Raw genomic sequence first — 20,956 nt, 5'->3', positions numbered from 1 at the left:
TGTATATAATACCAAGTTAGTAAAATATTAGAAGCAAAGCTCACTTGATATCCAACGGCGAAAAACGAAACTGTTGTCGAACACCATTACTCGTCGCTTTAAAGATTCCAGATATTTATTTTTCACAGCCTGTACGTCTTGTTCATCCAATTGACGTTCCATTCATATTTTGTTTGAAGATCCACTAAAACGCTATTCGCGTTGCAATGACTTTCGACGCCACTTAATTTATTAAATGTTCTCCTGTGTGCACCAGAGAAATCTACGCATTACCCAAACCCACTCAAAGCGAACAAAATACGCACAGAAGACTCTATGCATAAAGACACCACTTAGCAGGGGAGTGACAGGCAAGGACTTTTACCGACACGGAAAAAAATAGAAAAAATAAAAAAAGCAGAGAAATATTACTCATTTTCCGACTGGGATTGTCATACTGGCAACCCAGTAAAAAAACTAAATATCTAGATGACGGGAAGAACTGTCGAAACATATATTTTAAAATAAAAAAAGTCGTGTATTTTCTTAAAATTATAACATGTCTGCTACTATCCAGACTATTCATTACCTCACTTACCAGACTGTTCCTTACTATTCAGACTATTAATTACCTCACGAGGGTTTTATTATCTTATCTTTTTGCGTTCGAAGTATGCATTAGAACCTTGTTCTAGTGGCACGTACATTCAGTTTTTCTAGAGGATTTTGACTCGAGCAGACCTGGATTTTTTTTTTTGAGATCTAAAGAGGCCGGAGTATCTTTTTGGCACCAGACCCCAGTTTGTCGAGGGGTCGAGCGCTATCCACAGGATAACTCAATTGGTTTTGCTAGTGTTTATTCGCTGAATGAATAGTGATTATCCAGTGGATATCGTTATCCACCCTTTGAACAACCAAGGCCAGGAGTCGAGATCAAAATGTAAGTCATGCTTTTCAAGTCTAGGCTTCAGTTTTCTTTAAACTTAAACCATTGTATTTACCTTTAGTTTTTTACCGCAAGTGCTGTTTGTGTATAGCCTGGTATAATAAACGTTTCAAACCGGCCCGCCTCCTCGGTATACAACACTTGGCGAACTCCAGTGCATAGCCCCTCGAGGCTTTGGCACTGGGAACGCGACAACTTCTAGTCTTCTTGCATTTTTACCTACCATTATTCAGTGACTAGTATAGAGTTAAAAACACAAATGAATATGACAAGAGCTTCTATATGTGATTGTAAAACTATTCAAAACATATCGTGCCTGAAATGATATGCACCTGCAGGAGGAATAAATGTAAAACAAATTAAAAGCGTCTAATCTTCGGAAAACAAATACAAATGCTTTTTAATGTTTCTTCGTCGGAGCGAAGGGCTAACGCTCGGGACGTCACAAATCTTACTGATAAAAAGAAGAAGATTATTTTGAGAAATGGCTCTTGTTGCTCTATCAGCGATGCATGATGGATAAGCATTTTCTCCTACCACGATTTCAGTATTAAAGAGGTATCTTAAAAAAAGGTGTTTGGTATTCCAGGCAAGTCGATTATTATTTAAGAATATTTAAATTCGTTTAATGAAAAAAAGCGGGTTCCTTTGGTTTTCCGACAAATAATCTTTGCATAGGTTTAAGCTGGCTTTTAACGCTTAACAATTATTCGACCGAGATGAAGTCGAGGTTTTTATTCACCGATATTCGATATTCACCGAGCCTGAGGTGAATAATTGTTTTAGAGTAATTACATGGGTGATTATTTAAAAAATATGCATTTTCTTTAAAACAATTATTTTTTCGTCTGTCACCTCAACAAAACGGCTTGCGGCCATTTTGAAAAAGAAAAAACCACTTAGGTGATTATCGCGTAATAATCACAGCAATTGCAACCAATTAGAACAGAGAATTTTCAATAATCACCTGCGTAATTACACTATACTTTTTCAACTACGATGGGTGCCCCACGTAAGTAACTTATGGGTTGAATAGACCTTATTCATAAATGGCAGTCACATTTATAATTCTTTTGTCCACGTGCAAATTAGCCTACCAAGCCTCATTTTAGAGCAAGAATTCTTTTCAATTCACTGTATGGTATCGAGGCTTGGTAGGCTAATTTGCACTTCGACAAAAGAATTATAAATTGACCTCCATTTATGAATAAGGTCTATTGGGCGGTGCTTTTAGCCCATCACTCCTTGTCCCAGTCATTTGTTATGTAACAGTTCTCGGTTGTTGTTTTCTGTTGAGTCCTGAGATATACGTTTCTTTTAAAACTATTCTAACTTGTTGCGTACAGTTTGTATATTTTGGCTGATTCTGTGTTGCGCTGCGTAAACCTTGATTGAACGTTAACCTTTGTAAAAGCTAAGTGAAAGAGATGTTGTGATAGGTGCCAAGTCTGAAGAAAGAATATAGGCACCGCGCAGGCGTGTTTTGTTTTCCAGGTGTTACAAACACCGCGGCAAATTGATTCGAGCTTTTGAGCTCTTTGTTTTTGAGCTTATTCGGCGGTGAAGGAAACGTTTCTTTTGGACCTTTTGATGATCAAGATCTCACGCTCAACATGGCCTCAACAGAAAAACTAAACAGTAGTTCCGAGTTGTTTCCAAGAAAGTCAATTAAGGTAAGCATATATAGGCATCAAATATTTATTTGTTTATGTCGTTTCCATGATAGTTATCTTCGCCAAACCATGTTTGCTCGTGTTTCGGTCACACCAGTTGTAAATTTTAAACTGACAACATTTTTCGTTTACTGTGTTTCGCTTAAGGGCATTTCCTCTAAAACTGCTGAGGGCTTCGACGCAACAGAAGTTTTAACCTCTGACCTGTGATACGAGTTTTATGAATTCTTCTGTGACCTAGTTGTCCACAGCAAGAGCAATAGTTTGTCTGGTAGATGTTGGTGCTCTCTCTTTTCCAGCTCTGTGTTACTTTGCAGGACACACTAAGTTGTGGTATGATTAAATTTAATTATTGACCTCTAGATTTCTGTTGACTTCATTGTCCCAGTCATCTGACCTGAAGAAATCTTGTGAAAAGTATTGATATCTGGCTGGCTGTCATTTTGACTGTCATTACTTTCAAGATGTGAGCAACTGTTTTATCTGCATTGTTAGACAAAACCTCTCATTAAGGGAGTCAGTTAAGTTGTTTAGTTTTTTTTAGAATGGGATCTTTACAAATAGGGCACAGATTTCCATGTTTTTGCAAGTATCTTAAGTGACATCTGCACATGAAAATGAGCAAGTGTTAATAATATTGTTGTTTAACTTTGACCAGTTTCCTTTTGTTTCTTACACATGTCATTTATTCTGATTCCAGTGCTGAAGTTTAAAACTCTTCCTGCTGTGTGTGCTGATCTGGTCAAACCATGCATGGCAAGCAACATTCAAGGTTGTTTTCAGAGATTGTGATGAGGAGTTCAGCGTTGAATATTTTATTGCTTTTGTTGGGTTGTTTTTCATCTCTCATTTTTTTCCTGCATGAGATCCTGCATGATGACAACAGTATTACTGTAAATTAAACATCACAGATGCTAGCATGTCAGTGATTAATACAAGATGATTTCCAAACAGCTTTTCAAAATTGTTTGGAAAAGGGACAATAATTATTTACTTGCCACACCCTTATAATTCAATGTTTGACCAAGCAAATATAATTTAGTTTTTTTTATTCAAGTAAACTGTCTTACTTTCATTAATACAGCTGTATGTTATTTTAGTCTTTCTCTTGCTGAGCATGGGTTTTGATATTAATTTCTGAGAATTGCTTGTAATAGTGTTAATAATGAATATATGGCAGTTACAAAAATAGAATTACAGAGATATTTGAGTTACTGTATATTTTGTTTTGTGGTATCACATACCATAGTAGTTGTTGTGGTTGTTGTTGTTGTTGAAAATGAATTGGATAGAGTCATTGTGGGTCCAGATAAAGCCATTGTGGGTGGATCAGTTGTGCAGAATAAAATCTTAGATAATGGAGTAGAATGCCTCTCATCTTGCTGGATGTATGATTACATTCCTCTCTCAGTATCTTTACTGTCTTACTTTCATTAATACACAGGGTTCTATCTAGGATTTATCGTTTGGGGGAGAAGTTCCGAGTGGCCGAAAGCCACGAGCTTCCTAGGGGGGTCCGGGAGCATGCTCCTTAGGAAATTTTTGAAATGAATATGCGCTGAGATGCAGTCTGGTGCATTTTGAGACACAATTTTGAGAAATGTTACAGTAGCATTTTATTTTATTTTTTAGTCGTGATCACGTTCTGACAATGTTAAACCGGGCTGAGCTCCGATATTTGCTAACGTGAACAGAAGAGTTACCCGACACGTCTAATTCCACAAATATTTATACATACTCGTTGACTTGTTAGTACGTCAATAAAATAAATAAACTCAACAACGGCACTTTCCCATTTCTTACCAATGCTCGTAACTACTGCAAAATTCTAGATAACTGTAAACCTGTAAATAAAAACTGACCGCGGTAGATGCGACTGTTAACTGACAATGCGTCTAATCGAGTGTGAAAAATACTGGTAAACAAATCATGGCAATTGATCTTTGGAAAATCTCCCTGATCAATTCAGGATCTAAATGTACTTTCCTTCTTTAAAAAGTTGAACTGAAATTGAATTGAATTACAAAGCCAGTTTGCGCTTCTTTACACTTTTGTAATGATCAACCACTGACTCCAGGACGTAATCTGACAACTGGTCAGGACCTTCGATGCAAATTCGCATAGTGTGTTTAAGTGCATCCGCAACGAGCCTACTGCGGAGCCTTGTTTTAATTAGCTTCATGGCGCTGAAGGAACGGTCAACAGTGGCTGTTGTCACCGGTAATACATTTGCAATCGCAGCTACCTTTGCCAAGTTCATGTGCACTGATCTCGTTGCGTCTGGATGATTTTTCCGGTATAGTTACTTATATACTGTAATGATAACAATATTTTTTGGGGGGAAGCTGGGCAGCACGCCAGCAAGGCTCTACAAGGTGATCGACGAAGCTGGAAAAAAATTACAGTTACCAGCCAGGTAAAAAAGTAGCTAAAAGTGGTGTCATAGCTGCAGGAAAAAAGCTGAAAAAATATTTTCAAAGATGGACCATTACCAAACGCAATATTTTCAAAGATGGACCATTACCAAACGCCAAGTAAAAGGGAAACATCAAGTAGCATTGGAGTTAAATTTATACTTAGTTTCAAAACTTTTTTGCGATCCTCTCTTAAAATTAAGACTTCTTTTCTTTATTTTATTACCTCGCTCTTGGAAAAGTAACTAGTGTTGTAAAATATGAGAATTGAGGGCAGGGAAGTGACTTATCCAAGTTGCCGAATGAGTGGGATGCGGGCATGAAAAGAACTTATTTCTTGCTTTCAAATGATTCCAATGAAACAAGCAGACAATTTCCTCGTTCAACAGGAGCAACAAAAGCCATCTTCGCAGTAGAAATTACCATTGTGCCCTTGCAAAGATGTTTACCCCGCGTTTTCCTTCTCAGTGCACAGTTTTCTCCCCAACCTCGTTCCCAGGGTCTCTCTTCTCTGCCTCTAATGCCGTTGACAATGGAGGTAGAGAAGAGAGACCCTGGGAACGAGGTTGTTTTCTCCCCAGAGGTTTACCAACGCAGAGACCATCGCGACTAATAAAATTACGAACTTCATCCTTTTGCTCTAGCGCTCGAATGCAAGGCAAATTTCTCCTGGTTTGAACTATAGTTTTTTGGTTTGAAAAGACACACGGAAGATTAGTCTTTCAGGAAGCTCTCTTCAAAATTTAAACCTTATCAACGTAGTGTTGTCCTTATCATCGCAAAATGAAAACAAACACAGAGAACTTAAATTGCCGCCATTTTGCCGCGCTGTTGTTTCTATGGCAAATTTAATTGGTACCAGTCCCTCGCGCGTGGAAACGATTCGCGCGTGGGTCAAGCCTGTGCACTCATTTTGCTGCGGTGTCGGTGTTACATGACACATGATTAACACGGACTTGACAGGTGCCAAAGAGTATAAAAATGCCGAAGTTGTATTTGGGAGTTAGAGAAACTTCTAGATAGGAACAGAAACCAACTCCAATACTCTTTTGGTTGATTCGTTTCATTCCGTAACTGTACTTCAACAGCAACAAGTAAGATTACGGTGGCTAATTCAGTTTGTCTTTATCAACTAGTTTGATAAGACCAAATCTTGTCATGTCATTCCACGCCAACACGGTACCACAGTTTTGTCGATTCCGATAACACCACATGACAGAAGCTTCTGCTTTTATAACTGTTAACCTCAAATGAAACGACACACGTGTGTCGAGTCAGCAATATTGACTGTTTCATTTTGAAACAGTTTTTCGAGGGCTGGAGCGCTTTCTACAGGATAACTCAATTGGTTTTGCTAGTGTTTATTTGCTGAATGAATAGCGATTATCGGGTGGATATCGTTATCCACTTTTTGAACAACCAAGGCCAGGAGTCGAGATCAAAATGTAAGTCATGCTTTTCAGGTCTAGGTTTTTTCCTTTTTCTTCGTTTTCTTTTAAGTTTTCTTTAAACTTAAACCATTGTATTTACCTCTAGTTTTTTTACCGCAAGTGCTTTTTGTGTATAGCCTGGTATAATAAACGTTTCAAACCGGCCCGCCTCCTCAGTATACAACACTTGGCGAACTCCAGTGCATAGCCCCACGAGGCTTTGGCACTGGGAACGCGACAACTTCTATCCTTCTTGCATTTTTACCTACCATTATTCAGTGACTAGTATAGAGTTAAAAACACAAATGAATATGACAAGAGCTTCTATATGTGATTGTAAAACTATTCAAAACATATCGTACCTGAAATGATATGCACCTACAGGAGGAATAAATGTGAAACAAATTAAAAGCGTCTAATCTTCGGAAAACAAATACAAATGCTTTTTGATGTTTCTTCGTCAGAGCGAAGAGCTAACGCTCGGGACGTCACAAATCTTACTGATAAAAAGGACATGTTTTGCAGGCTAAGATTATTTTGCGAAATGCCGGCTCTTGTTGCTCTATCAGCGATGCATGATGGATAAACATTTTCTTCTACCACGATTTGAGTGTTTGGTATTCCAGGCAAGTCGATTTTCATTTAAGAACATTTAAATTCGTTTAATGAAAAAAGAGCGCTTAACAAAGTTTAATGAAAAAAGAGCGGTTCCTTTGGTTTACCGACAAATAATCTTTGCATAGGTTTAAGCGGGCTTTTAACGCCTAACAATTATTCGACCGACATGAAGTGGAGGTTTCTATTCACCTATTCGATATTCACCGAGCCTGAGGTAAATAATTGTTTTAGTGTAATTACATGGGTGATTATTTGACAAATATGCATTTTCTTTAAAACAATTAATTTTTTCGTCTTTGGTTTTGCTAGTGTTTATTTGCTGAATGAATAGCGATTATCGTTATTGTTATCGTTTATCGATATCGTTATCCACCTTTTGAACAACCAAGGCCAGGAGTCGAGATCAAAATGTAAGTCATGCTTTTCAGGTCTAGGTTCTTTTTCCTTTTTTCTTCGTTTTCTTTTAAGTTTTCTTTAAACTTAAACCATTGTATTTACCTTTAGTTTTTTTACCGCAAGTGCTTTTTGTGTATAGCCTGGTATAATAAACGTTTCAAACCGGCCCGCCTCCTCGGTATACAACACTTGGCGAACTCCAGTGCATAGCCCCACGAGGCTTTGGCACTGGGAACGCGACAACTTCTATCCTTCTTGCATTTTTACCTACCATTATTCAGTGACTAGTATAGAGTTAAAAACACAAATGAATATGACAGGAGCTTCTATATGTGATTGTAAAACTATTCAAAACATATCGTACCTGAAATGATATGCACCTACAGGAGGAATAAATGTGAAACAAATTAAAAGCGTCTAATCTTCGGAAAACAAATACAAATGCTTTTTGATGTTTCTTCGTCAGAGCGAAGGGCCAACGCTCGGGACGTCACAAATCTTACTGATAAAAAGGACATGTTTTGCAGGCTAAGATTATTTTGCGAAATGCCGGCTCTTGTTGCTCTATCAGCGATGCATGATGGATAAACATTTTCTCCTACCACGATTTGAGTATTAAAGAGGTATCTTAAAAAAGGTGTTTGGTATTCCAGGCAAGTCGATTTTCATTTAAGAATATTTAAATTCGTTTAATGAAAAAAGAGCGGTTCCTTTGGTTTACCGACAAATAATCTTTGCATAGGTTTAAGCGGGCTTTTAACGCCTAACAATTATTCGACCGACATGAAGTGGAGGTTTCTATTCACCTATTCTATATTCACCGAGCCTGAGGTAAATAATTGTTTTAGTGTAATTACATGGGTGATTATTTGACAAATATGCATCTTCTTTAAAACAATTAATTTTTTCGTCTGTCACCTCGACAAAACGGCTTGCGGCCATTTTGAAAAAAACCACTTAGGTGATTATCGCGTAATAATTACCGCAAGTGCAACCAATTAGAACAGAGAATTTTCAATAATCACCTACGTAATTATACTATACTTTTTAACTAAGATGGGTACCCTACGTAAGTAACTTATGGGTTGAATTGGGCGGTGCTTTTAGCCCATCACTCCTTGTCCCAGTCGTTTGTTATGTAACAGTTCTCGGTTGTTGTTTTTTGTTGAGTCCTGAGATATACGTTTCTTTTAAAACTATTCTAACTTGTTGCGTACAGTTTGTATATTTTGGCTGATTCTGTGTTGCGCTGCGTAAACCTTGATTGAACGTTAACCTTTGTAAAAGCTAAGTGAAAGAGATGTTGTGATAGGTGCCAAGTCTGAAGAAAGAATATAGGCACCGCGCAGGCGTGTTTTGTTTTCCAGGTGTTACAAACACCGCGGCAAAATGAGTGCGCATGGTCCGCTTCGAACACATTTGATTCGAGCTTTTGAGCTCTTTGTTTTTGAGGTTATTCGGCGGTGAAGGAAACGTTTCTTTTGGACCTTTTGATGATCAAGATCTCACGCTCAACATGGCCTCGACATAAAAACTAAACAGTAGTTCCGAGTTGTTTCCAAGAAAGTCAAAAAAGGTAAGCTTATTTAGGCATCAAATATTTATTTGTTTATGTCGTTTCCATGATAGTTATCGTCGCCAAACCATGTTTGCTCGTGTTTCGGTCACACCAGTTGTAAATTTTAAACTGACCACATTTTTCGTTTACTGTGTTCCGCTTAAGGGCAATTCCTCTAAAACCGCTGAGGGCTTCGACGCAACAGAAGTTTTAACCTCTGACCTGTGATACGAGAGTTATGAATTCTTCTGTGACCTAGTTGTCCACAGCAAGAGCAATAGTTTGTCTGGTAGATGTTGGTGCTCTCTCTTTTCCAGCTCTGTGTTGTTTTGCAAGACACACTAGGTTGTGGTATGATTAAATTTAATTATTGATCTCTAGATTTCTGTTGATTTTATTGTCCCTGTCATCTGACCTGAAGAAATCTTGTGAAAAGTATTGACATCTGGCTGGCTGTCATTTTGACTGTCATTACTTTCAAGATGTGAGCAACTGTTTTTATCTGCATTGTTAGACAAAACCTCTCATTAAGGGAGTCAGTTAAGTTGTTTAGTTTTTTTTAGAATGGGATCTTTACAAATAGGGCACAGATTTCCATGTTTTTTCAAGCATCTTAAGTGATATCTGCACATGAAAATGAGCAAGTGTTAATAATATTGTTGTTTAACTTTGACCAGTTTCCTTTTGTTTCTTACACATGTCATTTATTCTGATTCCAGTGCTGAAGTTTAAAACTCTTCCTGCTGTGTGTGCTGATCTGGTCAAACCACGCATGGCCAGCAACATTCAAGGTTGTTTTCAGAGATTGTGATGAGGAGTTCAGCGTTGAATATTTTATTGGTTTTGTGATGAAAAAAAGCCAGGGTTGTTTGCCATCTCTCATTTTTTTTCCTGCATGAGATCCTGCATGATGACAACAGTATTACTGTAAATTAAACATCACAGATGCTAGCATGTCAGTGATTAATACAAGATGATTTCCAAACAGCTTTTCAAAATTGTTTGGAAAAGGGACAATAATTATTTACTTGCCACACCCTTATAATTCAATGTTTGACCAAGCAAATATAATTTAGTTTGTTTTATTCAAGTAAACTGTCTTACTTTCATTAATACAGCTGTATGTTATTTTAGTCTTTCTCTTGCTGAGCATGGGTTTTGAGATTAATTTCTGAGAATTGCTTGTAATAGTGTTAATAATGAATATATGGCAGTTACAAAAATAAAATTAGAGAGATATTTGAGTTACTGTATATTTTGTTTTGTGGTATCACATACCATAGTAGTTGTTGTTGTTGCTGTTGTTGTTGAAAATGAATTGGATAGAGTCATTGTAAGTCCAGATAAAGCCATTGTGGGTGGATCAGTTGTGCAGAATAAAATCTTAGATAATGGAGCAGAATGCCTCTCATCTTGCTGGATGTATGATTACATTCCTCTCTCAATATCTTTACACACAGTGCAAAATTTAGGCTGGATTTTTGCTGGTGCGATGCATGCAAAAGTGACATGAGTATTTTCCAAACACATGCAGGTGAATGTTTTGTATGTTTCATGATCATGATTCTCATGTCTCCCCACCCTCATCCCAGCAAGGCTCTACAAGGTGATCGACGAAGCTGGAAAAAAATTACAGTTACCAGCCAGGTAAAAAAGTAGCTAAAAGTGGTGTCATAGCTGCAGGAAAAAAGCTGAAAAAATATTTTCAAAGATGGACCATTACCAAACGCAATATTTTCAAAGATGGACCATTACCAAACGCCAAGTAAAAGGGAAACATCACTGAAGTAGCATTGGAGTCAAATTTATACTTAGTTTCAAAACTTTTTTGCGATCCTGTCTTTTCTTTATTTTATTGCCTCGCTCTTGGAAAAGTAACTAGTGTTGTAAAATATGAGAATTGTGGGCAGGGAAGTGACTTATCCAAGTTGCCGAATGAGTGGGATGCGGGGAAGGAAAAGAACTTATTTCTCGCTTTCAAATGATTCCAATGAAACAAGCAGACAATTTCCTCGTTCAACAGAAGCAACAGAAGCCATCTTCGCAGTAGAAATTACCATTGTGCCCTTGCAAAGATGTTTACCCCGCGTTTTTATTCTCAGTGCACAGTTTTCTCCCCAACCTCGTTCCCAGGGTCTCTCTTCTCTGCCTCCATTGTCATCGACAATGGAGTCAGAGAAGAGAGACCCTGGGAACGAGGTTGTTTTCTCCCCAGAGGTTTACCAACGCAGAGACCATCGCGACTAATAAAATTACGAACTTCATCCTTTTGCTCTAGCGCTCGAATGCAAGGTAAATTTCTCCTGGAACTATAGTTTTTTGGTTTGAAAAGACACACGCAAGATTAGTCTTTCAGGAAGCTCTCTTCAAAATTTAAACCTTATCAACGTAGTGTTGTCCTTATCATTGCAAAATGAAAAAAAACAGAGAGAATTTAAATTGCCGCCATTTTGCCGCGCTGTTGTTTCTATGGCAAATTTAATTGGTACCAGTCCCTCGCGCGTGGAAACGATTCGCGCGTGGGTCAAGCCTGCGCACTCATTTTGCTGCGGTGTCGGTGTTACATGACACATGATTAACACGGACTTGACAGGTGCCAAAGAGTATAAAAATGCCGAAGTTGTATTTGGGAGTTAGAGAAACTTCTAGACAGGAACAGAAACCAACTCCAATACTCTTTTGGTTGATTCGTTTCATTCCGTAACTGTACTTCAGCAGCAACAAGTAAGATTACGGTGGCTAATTCAGTTTATCTTTATCAACTAGTTTGATAAGACCAAATCTTGTCATGTCATTCCACGCCAACACGGTACCACAGTTTTGTCGATTCCGATAACACCACTTGACAGAAGCTTCTGCTTTCATAACTGGTAACCTCAAATGAAACGACACACGTGTGTCGAGTCAGCAATATTGACTGTTTCATTTTGAAACAGTTTTTCGAGGGCTGGAGCGCTTTCTACAGGATAACTCAATTGGTTTTGCTAGTGTTTATTTACTGAGTGAATAGTGATTATCCGGTGGATATCGTTATCCACCCTTTGAACAACCAAGGCCAGGAGTCGAGATCAAAATGTAAGTCATACTTTTCACGTCTAGGTTCTTTTTCCTTTTCTTCGTTTTCTTTTAAGTTTTCCTTAAACTTAAACCATTGTATTTACCTTTAGTTTTTTACCGCAAGTGCTGTTTGTGTGTAGCCTGGTATAATAAACGTTTCAAACCGGCCCGCCTCCTCGGTATACAACACCTGGCGAACTCCAGTGCATAGCCCGACGAGGCTTTGGCACTGGGAACGCGACAACTTCTATCCTTCTTGCATTTTTATCTACCATTATTCAGTGACTAGTATAGAGTTAAAACACAAATGAATATGACAGGAGCTTCTATATGTGATTGTAAAACTATTCAAAACATATCGTGCCTAAAATGATATGCACCTGCAGGAGGAATAAATGTAAAACAAATTAAAAGCGTCTAATCTTCGGAAAACAAATACAAATACTTTTTAATGTTTCTTCGTGAGAGCGAAGGGCTAACGCTCGGGACGTCACAAATCTTACTGATAAAAAGAACTGTTTTTCAGGCTAAGATTATTTTGCGAAATGCCGGCTCTTGTTGCTCTATCAGCGATGCATGATGGATAAACATTTTCTCCTACCACGATTTGAGTATTAAAGAGGTATCTTAAAAAAGGTGTTTGGTATTCCAGGCAAGTCGATTTTCATTTAAGAATATTTAAATTCGTTTAATGAAAAAAGAGCGGTTCCTTTGGTTTACCGACAAATAATCTTTGCATAGGTTTAAGCGAGCTTTTAACGCTTAAGAATTATTATTCGACCGACATGAAGTGGAGGTTTTTATTCACCGATATTCGATATTCACCGAGCCTGAGGTAAATAATTGTTTTAGTGTAATTACATGGGTGATTATTTGACAAATATGCATTTTCTTTAAAACAATTAATTTTTTCGTCTGTCACCTCGACAAAACGGCTTGCGGCCATTTTGAAAAAAAACACTTAGGTGATTATCGCGTAATAATTACCCCAAGTGCAACCAATTAGAACAGAGAATTTTCAGTAATCACCTACGTAATTATACTATACTTTTTCAACTACGATGGGTGCCGCACGTAAGTAACTTATGGGTTGAATTATGCGGTGCTTTTAGCCCATCACTCCTTGTCCCAGTCGTTTGTTATGTAACAGTTCTCGGTTGTTGTTTTCTGTTGAGTCCTGAGATATACGTTTCTTTTAAAACTATTCTAACTTGTTGCGTACTGTTTGTATATTTTGGCTGATTCTGTGTTGCGCTGCGTAAACCTTCATTGAACGTTAACCTTTGTAAAAGCTAAGTGAAAGAGATGTTGTGATAGGTGCCAAGTCTGAAGAAGGAATGTAGGCACCGCGCAGGCGTGGTTTGTTTTCCAGGTGTTACATGACACATGATTAACACGGACTTGACAGGTGACAAAGATTATAAAATGCCGAAGTTGTACTTGGGAGTTAGAGAAACTTCTACGCAGGAACAGAAACCAACTCCAATACACTTTTGGTTGATTCGTTTCATTCCTAGCTGTACTTCAGCAGCAACAAGTAAGATTACGGTGGCTAATTCAGTTTGTCTTTATCAACTAGTTTGATAAGACCAAATCTTGTCATGTCATTGCACGCCAACACAGTACCACAGTTTTGTCGATTACGATAACACCACTTGACAGAAGCTTCTGCTTTCATAACTGGTAACCTCAACTGAAACGGCACATGTTTGTCGAGTCAGCAATATTGACTGTTTTATTTTGAACTCTACTAGATTTTACTGGCTAAAATTAAAGAAGGATGTTACGGCCATGTGAACCCCAGTCAATGCTTCTGTTTTGCAAAAAGATACAACGCCAGACCATAAGCTGGAACTCTCCAAATACTCACACTCAAATACTAACACATGTCTCGTTAAAAAGAAAGTTGAGTAGTAATATAAGACAAGTAGTAAAAAAACCCACAGGTCGGACATGCCAATATGGTAATAGGAATTTTAAGCAGAGACCGGCCATGGCTATGGCAATGATACTGTAACTTTTTCGGGTAAAACGAAGGTGAAATTGATATCGAAATTGACAGATTCGGATATAATGGTGACAGACTTCATCAGAATCACGGTTAATATAAAAGTGTGTGAAGTGCGTATAGATGAAGAGAGGTTCACGCCTTTCACCCGACAAAGGTAAGTGTTTTTTTTTTAATATGACTAAACGCGAAAGCCTCAAGGCTACTACGCAAGAATATTATTGGTTTAAGGAGAAAAAACACTCGTGCAACACGACTAGACCAATTTCGATATATTAAAATTCAATCCTAAACAAAAGGAGCCTCGAGATGATGCTTTTTGTTTAGGCTGGACTGAATTTTAATATATCGAAATTGGCCTATTTCCGAGCATTTCTTTGCCGTGCATACTCCAACTCCACGAATCACAAACACGTGAAATCACCTCATTTTAGGTTTTGACAACAACGTGAGCATGCAACACTGAACCATTTATTTTCTATATTTACTTTAAAACCGGCGTACCCACCCATCCAGTTTCAGCCAGATAGTTCACCCGTATTATACAAGGTAAAGAAGACGGAATAATCGTGAAATACTTTTGATAGCGCTACATTGTAGGTTATATTTTGCAGTAACGTTTTCGTAGACGTTACCGTTCTTAAACTCCCTAATATAAATAAAAACGTTTTTACGTTTTATATTAGGGGTTTTAGCCGTGTTGTGATAACATTTATCTTTAATATCTAAGTAGCATTTAAATGTTTGGTAATTAAACAGAAAAAATGTTCTTCTCTTCCTCTGATAACACGTAAGTGAAAAATAGCGAACGTGGGCCAAAATCTTTAATATATAGATCATTTGTTGGAAATGTGTAGCTCATTTTCCACCTGTGTGCCGCCCACTGCAAAATTTTCGAAGTCGTGCTTCGTCAAAATCATCTGATGCACGCCAAAGAAAAACTGGTTGGTTTTGTTTAAACAAGGATTTAAACGAACGCAAGGAGCAAAAATGGTGTTCCTGTCCGGCGGCTAGGAGAAAAAAAAGTGAAAGAGACCGCAACAAGCTAAGGCCGCCTTAACTTAGGAACAGGTGAAAGCCGAAGTCGAGTTATATTGAAATTTGTAATTGGCATCATCTGAGGCAGGATCCGGTGAGTTGAAAGGGAAAACATTCGAAAGCTCATCTTTCGAGCCTTCAAATTCAATTTTATGAATTAATCTTGACAAACACACGTCTTTCGACGTGTTGGACAAAATTGACAATGGGAATAACTGTTGTACATGGTTACGTTTCTATTTCAGCAGTTCAGTCGATTGGTGACTATCATGATTCTAGTCATCTTATTAGACAACGTCAGTGCCCATAATTCCGACCGATTCATTTCCATGAAGAATTTTCACAACAATCATCAGCGTGAAGTCTCCAGCCTTCGAAAGGAAACTTAGTATACGCTGTGGGAGCCGCTGGCGTTGTGTTATCCCTCGGAAATAAAAACGTCATATAAAGAAGAAAAACATCTGATTCCGAATCTTGATAAAAGTTTTTCACGGCGAAGGCTTGTTTTGTCTTTAAGAGAATTGATGAGCCCGGATATAAAAAAAAACTGTGCCTGAAAGATAAAAAAGTGAAAAATTATTTCACTTTCAAGCACTGTTTGAAATTTAGCCTTGCGTACGAAGCCCCTGGCCTCCACTACCAATCACGAGTGGATACTTCAAGCCGTAAGTGATTCTTAAATAAAAATACCCCGTCGGTTACCGGTATAATTATAAAAATCTTTTTGATCGGGGGGGGGGGGGGGGCAGAATGCTTTAATTTGTGCCAACCATACGAGACAACAACTGAGGAAAGCTCTTTTAAAACAATCAGGCTGTTGCCCTCCTCCGACGCTGAAAGGCGTGATTTTCGCAATCTGCTTTGATTCTTCACTTGTACAAATCCCATAATGCACCTCTTTCATCCCACAAAAACTTGCATAGGCATTGTTTTCACTTCCTCTTGGGACTTCTTCATGTCCCAGGAGAAATTGCAAACAAATGATTATGCAAAATTTTGGGGGATAAAAGAGATGTATTATGGGATTTGTGCAAGTGGAGAATATTATGAAACGAATGCGTTAATTGTGACAGGTGTGAAACATTAATCGCGATGGTTTACTACTCAAGTTTGTTTTTAATTTTTTGCGTTGTAAAAGAAAAGTAACTGTTTTGCTTTGTCTGTTTTGTTTTAAACTCTTTCAATAGAAACGAGAAATGTCGGAAAGTTGCAGCGACGTGGTCACAACTGAAGAGCGTCCTTGCATGACTGATTATATCCTATTTGCTTTTCAAATTTTACTATTCGTTTTGGAAAGTACTTTCTCCAATTAATCACACATTATGGGCGTGTGAAATTTAAAACTATGGCTACAAATTTTAATGAAGAGTGACCTTGAGGCACAAGTCCTTAGTTTATCCAGTCATTCGGTTTGCAAGGAAGACCATTAGTGATACACAACAGCTTCAAAGAGAATATGCAGGTGTCTACAAATTTCGGCCGCTTACTTAAGCAGATAACATCTCGATAAGTGGCCACGGGAAAAACTTGAAAGAAACTCGAAACTGATTAAAGAATGCAAAATATTACCAATTAAGGGAAAGATAAAAAGAAGCAAAACCATCGGTTATCGAAAAAATGTTTCTCAAAGTAGGGTTGTCTTCCAACTTCCTTTGTCAAGAGGAAATTGCAGTATAAGTCTAAGAACAAGTTATATCCCCGCAATAACCCTAACCGCAATAATTTATCATGACTTGATTAAAAAGCCCATGGAAATGAAAACAATGCTACTTTTATCGCAGGTGATATCGGATTTCCGTTTTGTTTGCGATCATCAGCGAATAGTCGTGAGTAGACGCATAAGGTGTTTTCATTCAACGCAAAGTGTTGATGATTGCGTGCAAAGTAATATGCATATTTAACTGTCATAAATAAGCTCCATGATCTCCGATTTTGTTAATTGTCCATAGGTACCACAAAATCACAATGAATGCGGACTTAGTCTTATATCTTTTGCTTGCTTCACTTGTGTCTACTGCAATGGCTTTTCCATCACGTAAATCAATGGATTTTGATAACCTTGCGAAAGGGAATTTTCAAGGTAAGAAAAAAGCTGTCCAGCCTGAATTACCAAACCGCTAAAATGTAAATTTAAAAAAAAACAAGTTTAGGTGGTTGCTAGAGTTTTTGCAGTTACATCTAGCTTTGATGACGCAAAAAAGGATGAAACCCATGTTTTGCACACTTTGTTATTTAGAGTTTTAGAGCTTTCGAAAAAAGCAATTCAAAGAATCATAACAGGACCAAAAAACCCAACTGGTTGGCAATTTACAAAGTCTGGTGTACTTAACCAAAGTAACTTAAAGAGTGGATTTAATCCGGAGGCATGTGAAAAAAAACTTAGGGTCTAAAAATGACAACTTAGCCACAAAGTTTTCTCTCAAGACTGAAGTAGTTTTAGCATTTGCAAAACTGATGCCGGTTTTGGCAAAATGTCAAATAAAAGCAGAAACAACTTATCATTACGTAAATCACAACTGAGAACGTTTCTGTAACTTTGTATTGCGTGATACAGATTCATTCAAGTGTAAAAAAGTACATGAAGTTGATACTGCTTCCATAATTTGGAATCGTTGTTGTGTTTTTTTATAGGTTCTTTTCACCATTTTAAAAATTAAAGGCATTCCAGAAAATAAAGTATAGTTTTATTTTTTTTTTCTTTTGGATTCTGTTTCGAGGTATAAGACTGAGTTCGACAATAATCGTAGCTAACAATTTTCTAACAAATTTTCTTGGGGTGTGCATGTGAATTGTAGTCAGAACGACTTTATAAATTATTCCAGTTTAGTTTGCCGTCCATTCTTTAAAATTCACAGCACTGTTTCATAGTTCGTAGCGGTTACCACAAAAGTTCAATTGTTACACTTGTTTGTACTGATAATTTCACTCCTTAACATTTTTAGTGTCATCAGACTTGAATCACCTAGTAGCGGTAAAGTTGTTCTTCGACTATAAGCCGCAAATTATTGGCTGAAATGAATGTTAATTTTGATTATTGTAAATGTGTTCTATACTACTGCAAATTTACCTTTACTTAACCATATTACTAATAAGTTAGTCGGAAAAGTCTTGGTAAGTTGCCTTCAAAAGCTTCGAAAATTGATCTCTTTTTTTTTAGTTAAATAATTCGTTAGAATTTTTTTTAAATTAAAAAGCTTCAATGACATTACTAGAGCACTGAGCCAGCATGGCACCTACTGGTGAAGGGCAGCTGGAAGTGTCAGTGATGACAATTCTTCGGGGGAGCTGAAAATTCACAATGAAGGGATCTCTCATTTGAAGGGACCGCTTGTTTGTCCTCTCCGACGCACCTCATGCCGTGTTAACAATCTTGAACTTTTCAAGATGAAAACTGTAGCAGCTGCTGAGAAGTCGAAAACCTTTTTGATCGAAATTGCTATTTAACATTAGTTATTCTCTGACAATCAATATTAGTTGTCAAGATATCCCGCGACTAGGTCTCGGAAAAAAAAACTCTACAAGCAGGGAAGTCACATTTTGTTTATTTTGCATAATTATTATCGTAAATGTAATGATTGATGGGTCTGCGTTGAATCCACAAGGCATTTTATTGGCTGTTCCGTCCGCGGGACCCAAGGCAACTGACCCTCTTTACTTGTCTAAAGTAAACTTTATACAACCCAGCTTTCAGCAGCTAAAGATATTAACTAAAGATGTTTGGTATTCTCATTAATTTTCAGAGGTGGAGCCTCATGAAAAGCGTGCATCCCATTGTTTTGATGCGGATGGCGACGTCTTCTACTGTCTCTTTGAAAAGATTTATGGAGCATGTGACTTTTATGAAAATATGAAGAAGTCCTGCGCAAAAACATGCGGATTTTGTTGAGCCGAAGGTAACAAAGACTTCAGTCCAAATAAGTGTTGACAAACAGAGTTCGTGGAAGTTTAAGAAAAGTGATAAATAAAAGCACAAAAAAAATTCAAAATATTTCCGCTGTCCTACTTATCGATATAATTAGGCTCTTTAGTACATGCTATTACTGAAATTAACTAGCCCGGCCGTTTCGCGATGTGGTGAGATTGGGTAACTGATAGTGATTATAGCGGATAACAAATCTCGTTCGTTTTGGAGATAACATCGAGAGCATTGAAGCTGGAAATTAGAGGTAATATTCATTTGCGCTCACAACTTTCTAACTCTATAAAATGCCCATCGCCCGGGGCCCATCGTCACTACCTGCATAACTGGGCATTTCATGAAAATAAAAACACGGTCATTCAACTAATTTTCACTGACTCGCCTGTCTGTTTTTCTTCTTTATCCATAGAACTGATATGGAGCTGATGTTGTATTCCAAGTAATTTTAGCCCATTTGTGATGAGCTCGTAATACTAATAATAAACGACATTTGTCAGTTCCCTTGTTTGTAACTCTAGTCCTTACCTTCGCATGTCATTTGACAGGGGCACCCAACGTCAATGTTCGAAAAATATCTATTTGGAAGGCGATTTGAGATCTAGAATTTTCGGAACATTTGTACTAAAATTTCTTGCTTGCCTGCCTGTCCTAGGATTTTCGAACATCTAAAACATGGTATAATTGCCCATTTTTAACGGATTTTTACCTTAAAAGAAGGTCACCTAGAATTTTCGGGAGCGTTTTTTCTGGCTGAAATTTTCGAAAAGGTAAGTTTTTATCCCTATAATTTTCCGATCACCAGACTTTCAGCTAGGATATCCAAACAGATGAAAAATTTTTAGGGGATAAAAATATGCCTATATCTGCCGTTTAAATACTAAAATACGTTTAACAATGATATGTTTAAGTGGTTTTGAAATATATTCTCGTTGGGTGCCCCTGATTTGAGTTTAATTTCTTAAAATTTCAGTTCATAACTTTGTAACTCTGCAAAATACAGTTCTCAATAAAATTCGCCATGAAGACAATATTTATGGACGACACTATCTGATTCGTAATGGAGCTAATGTTGTATCATTAAAAGAAAGAGTGTAACTACTGAGCTCAAAGGAAATAAAATTTTTGTCAGTTAACTAGTTGGTTGATGAGCTTTCCCTACTAAAAGCTAAATGGAAAATCAAGGACAGATGGGTCGTTTACACTGTCCACCGAACGTTTAAACTTTTTTTATGTCAGTCCTCACTGGTCTTTACGAACAGCTTCACTTTGATTAAAAGGCCATGTACCCGAGTCAAAATAGGCCTTCATGAAGATCAAGACACATTCAGCTGGTTGAGTTTGTCGGGATAGCCCAAGAACTCTTATATTTACTTAACTCATGAAATACATTTCACATCTCCATTATGGATTTCATACAATTTCTGGCCTGAATGTTTTAAAAACTACAGAAATTGTATCTGGCTTGATTGGGTAGTGAACAACACAATTAAGGAACTATAAGGCCTAAACTGGAGGAGCTGAAGAGGTTTCTTGAGCATCTTTAGCCTTTCCGGCCAAAAAGCGAAAAAATAGCATTTTTATTGGAGACCAGTGTTGGCACAGTGGTTAGGACATTTGTCTCTCACCCGGAATGCCCGGGTTCGAATACAAGACTCGGCTTCATAGGTACTCTGCTCCGAGAGGTTTTCCCCCGGGTACTCCGTTTTTCTCCTCTCCTCAAAAACCAACATTTGATTTGATCTGAGTTAATTTCTATGTACAATGTTCCCAATTATTACACGACCAAAACAGTCCGAGTGTCAATAACTAAAATAATCCACCGATCACTGTGAAGGTGGGCCCGTACACAAAGTAAGGAAGAAGGAAGAAGGAGAAACACACACTAACCCCTTCCCACGATTACACAACACACCAACATGA

The 20,956-nt window shown here is 37.7% G+C and overlaps 1 protein-coding gene and 2 long non-coding RNA genes across 14 annotated transcripts in view; 2 read left to right on the top strand and 1 right to left on the bottom strand.

The window, feature by feature from the left end:
* Positions 1–20,956, bottom strand: part of LOC138051945 (acid-sensing ion channel 2-like) — a 72,664-nt gene that overhangs the window by 46,794 nt on the left and 4,914 nt on the right. The window lies entirely within an intron of this gene.
* On the top strand, positions 827–20,169 carry LOC138051943 (uncharacterized). Of its 11 annotated transcripts, XR_011132954.1 has the most exons (6): positions 6,443–6,457; positions 7,370–7,470; positions 8,199–8,287; positions 17,067–17,197; positions 18,858–19,010; positions 19,446–20,169. It is a non-coding gene; the product is annotated as an uncharacterized lncRNA (long non-coding RNA). The 11 variants fall into 11 exon arrangements; XR_011132952.1 differs by lacking the exon at positions 8,199–8,287; XR_011132958.1 differs by lacking the exons at positions 6,443–6,457; positions 7,370–7,470; positions 8,199–8,287 and adding exons at positions 15,197–15,211; positions 15,366–15,782.
* On the top strand, positions 2,083–4,884 carry LOC138051944 (uncharacterized). Its single transcript, XR_011132959.1, has 3 exons — positions 2,083–2,598; positions 2,746–2,931; positions 3,299–4,884. It is a non-coding gene; the product is annotated as an uncharacterized lncRNA (long non-coding RNA).

This window comes from Montipora capricornis, chromosome 6 (assembly GCF_036669925.1).
Source record: "Montipora capricornis isolate CH-2021 chromosome 6, ASM3666992v2, whole genome shotgun sequence".
NCBI lineage: Eukaryota > Metazoa > Cnidaria > Anthozoa > Scleractinia > Acroporidae > Montipora > Montipora capricornis.
This window is presented reverse-complemented; position numbering and strand designations above follow the sequence as displayed.